This window comes from Tupaia chinensis, unplaced genomic scaffold, assembly GCF_000334495.1.
Source record: "Tupaia chinensis unplaced genomic scaffold, TupChi_1.0 Scaffold000045_1, whole genome shotgun sequence".
NCBI classification, from domain to species: domain Eukaryota; kingdom Metazoa; phylum Chordata; class Mammalia; order Scandentia; family Tupaiidae; genus Tupaia; species Tupaia belangeri.
This window is the reverse complement of record NW_006159501.1, coordinates 6,592,712-6,596,559: the sequence shown is the minus strand read 5'-3', so window position 1 is coordinate 6,596,559 and position 3,848 is coordinate 6,592,712.

Genomic DNA, 3,848 nt, shown 5'->3' with positions numbered 1-3,848 from the left:
GTGTAGGGTCCTAGTATTACCTGTATTTTACACGTGAGGAAACAATCTCAGAGAGCTAAAACAAGTAGCTGAAGGCCACATAAGTAGCAGGCAGTTGAATTAAGCATCGAACCCAGGTAGGCTGCCTGCCTCCAGAGAGGAGCTCAGAGCCACCACACTAAATCACCTCTCCCACAGAGTCTCCAAAATAACCTTTAAAATAATCTCAGACTTGCATTTCCATTGCAGAGTACATTCTATCCCCGGGTGAGAACCAGCTACTCATGATGTCACATCAGTTCAGGATGCAGAACAGGCCTTCCCCTATGACCTCTTTTCAGGGTGTGCTCAAGGAATGCAGGCCTTGTTGCCAAAGTCACAGTTGAAAGTTGATCCCAGACTTCTATTTGGCTATGATTACAAAGACAGTTCTAAATACGAGAGAATGGTGTAGCCTGGGTTGAAAAATGGTTCTACTTTCTTTTTCTTTTTTTTTTTTAAACTGTTAATGCAAAGCGTTCATCTCCAAGTCTTGCATGAAGAGTAATGATTATAAGGGCATAAAAAAAGAAGGAAAGAAAATAAAAAGTAAAAGGAGGTATACCTGTAAAGATCTAGTTGTCCATGAAAGATCTAGTTAAGCATTATGAAATGACTTCTTCTGTCTAGTACTCATTTTCTTAAGTACACTTCAAGAAGCTGGATGCCCTTCATGGAGAAATTCTTGTCTAATTTTATGATGTTAAAAGGGAATTAGGGTGGTTTTTTTTTTTTTTTTTTTTTTTTTCAGAAGCTTGTTGGCTTCCTGCCTCCATCTCCTACCAGACCTCAACTTCTGAATGTGGATATGGCCCAGGAGATGATGATTTTAGGAAGGGTGTGAGTGTGTGTGTGTGTGTGTGTGTGTGTGAAAGAGAGAGAAAGAGAGCAAGGGAGGGAGAGAGTATGCATGTATACGAGTGTGTGTGTGTGTGTGTGTTTCTGTGTGCATGTGTGGCATTCAAAGGGTCATGGGAGGATTCAATATGGAGCTCTTGTAGGTGCTGGTATAGCTTTGACCTTGAATCCTACTTGGCCCTACTTAATGTGCTTCTCTCTTGGTTTGGTTACTTCACACCCTAGTTTATTTCCCCTCCCTGACTAGCTCTCATCTCAGAGAGGTTGCTTCCTTAGCCTGCAACTTGTAGGAGAAAAGGAAGCTATGGTGTCTTTCAACAGAAAGGTTAAGGCACTTCCAGGTCAAGTACCGATTCACAGTCTCTCTGCCCATTGTTTCTAAAATACAGAAAGTTCTGAAAACTGAGGATTTTCTTATAACTTGTACCTGACCTAAACATATTTGGCAGTGAAACCTGATGCTAACTTGAGCTGTTTATAGTCCTTATTCCTTCTGCTTGGTATAGTATTTATATATTTTGCTGCATAAATATCAATGTGTTCGATTATGGGCTGCTGCCCTAGACCCCTCTGGGCCTGTTATATAATATATTGTGTATGTACCATGTTACATTTTATATCTAAAAATATTCCGGGTTTCATAATATATCTGGCTGAAAGTATTTTGGAGAAAGGATTGAGGACTTGCCATCTCATTTAATCTTGCCAACCATCTTGCGAAAAAATTGTTATGGCCATACTAAAATGAGAGAAAGACTGGTTAATATTCTCGGGGTCACAAGATTGTCATAACAAATACCAGGATTAAACATGTGCTTTTCCTATTTTAAAATGCATACCTTGTCCACCAGTTCATGTGGTCTTCCTAGCTTCTTTAGGAAGCAAACCTTGGGTCTGAATGATGAAGGGAAAACTGAAGCAGGCCCATGAACAAGAGCCTGGGCATACTCTCAGACCTTGCTACTCCAAGTGTGGTCTTTGATCAGCAGCAGTGGCATCACCTGAGTGATGAAAATTTGCTGAATCTCCCAGTACCTACTGAACCAAAATGTGCATTTTTATTAAGACAATCTCCCTCCAGAAGCTTCATCTGCACATTTACATGTTTAGAGGAGGAAGAGACCACATGCTACCCTAAAAAGTCTTAGGAGACCTGCAGATGGTATAATCATTATGTCACTGGACTCCCACATAGTCAACTATGGTTGGAGTCCCAGATCTGGTGGCTTAAAATTCATGCCATGAACAAGTGTATGCCCAAGATCCTGAGAGGAGAATGGAGAAGGGATTGTGATGTAGCCATCCCCCTTGGGGTGGTGTATGTGTGTGTGTGTGTGTGTGTGTGTGTGTGTGTGTGATTTCTTGCTTTCTGTCTCCCTGTCTCTCCAGTGACTTCATGTGCTCTGTAGAAAAACATCTCAAGGTTTAGAATGCCAGGATTGTCTCTTTTGCCAGGATTAAGCTATAGGGCAAAAGTCTCTGCTAGAAGAAAACTGAAAAGGGAGAAGAATACAGTGTTTCCCAGTCCAATAATCATCACCAAAGAGAGATATGTGCCCATTACACTTTTGTTCTATGAGAAGTCCACTGTCTCAACAATATATTTTCTAAGCTAGCGCTATTTTCCTATTTATCAAAACAAATTCTGTAACTGCACATCTATCTCTGAGACAAATCTGGATAACTGGTCTGCCAAATAAATATATCAAACCAATGAAAATCATAATAATTACTTGTTTGTCAATGGTATGACCTTAGAGTAGGGTTTCTCAAATGTGCACTGTTGGCATTTTGTATGGAATAACCCTCTTTTAAAAAACATTCTTATTTTTAAATTTTTTAGTTTTATTATTATATATTTTATGTTACATTTAATCATGTATATCTTTACAGTGTATAGAATTTCTTTTCCCAGCATGATTACCATGCATATCAGTCAAGACAAACACATTACTATCCACATCATCATCATCAAGTAGCTTTTTTTCAGATTATTATTATTGTTATTATGATTTTATTCTTTTTTTTAAAACCTGAATAAGCCTTTTTTTTCTAGAGTACTGTCCTGTGCAACATACGATGGTTAGAGCATTCATGGCCTCTACTCTCTAGATGCCAATAGCACAACCCCTACCCCAAGTCATAAATAAGAAATGTCTACAGTCATTAGCACATATTCCAGAGAGCTGATGGATTCTATCATTATACCATCCTCAGTTAAGAACCACTGCCTTAGAACTCTTTTTTTTTCTTCCAGTTATTTATTTTTATTTTATTATTTTTTATTTCAAGTTCTTTTATACGTTCGATCATGTTGTTTAGCTTGCAAAGTGAATATTCCAACACTCATACATTTCTCTCTAGTCCAGTTGATAATACTATAAAGTTATCTTCAACAGGTAATACCCCATTTCTTTGTCCCATTAATGCTTTGCTTCTCTATTTTTCTTCTAAATGTCCTTCCTTGGACTCTACTCTTTCACCCACTCTCTTCCCACACTATATCTGGTATTCACACCCATTTGAACTCTTTTTGAATTGACTCTTTCCTTGCTTATAGTTCAACAAGTTCAAAATGCAGTTTCCTGTTTATTGGTCATGTAATCGACTCTTACTTTTTCAGAGAGGTTGCCAAATGTATGGGATATAGTGATTGCATCAACAACAGACTTTTAGAAGATTCTGCATTACATGGATATCAATTCTCTTAACCAACTATACATTCAGGGGTTATTTATGTTCTAGGAAACTTGGGCTTTCTGCTCTTTGGAGCAGATAGACCTTGCCTATCTGGACAGGTCTGGCAGAATTACTTTTAAATAAGAACCTCTCGATTTGTTGAAACACAGGACCGAGAAGATTTAGGGTTCGAAGGGGTGCTTCTGGAATAAAAATCTCAATGACGGGCAGGAGACAAGACTGACTACCCTTTATGGATGGCGAGAGGAGGTCGCTAACACAGCCAGGAATAG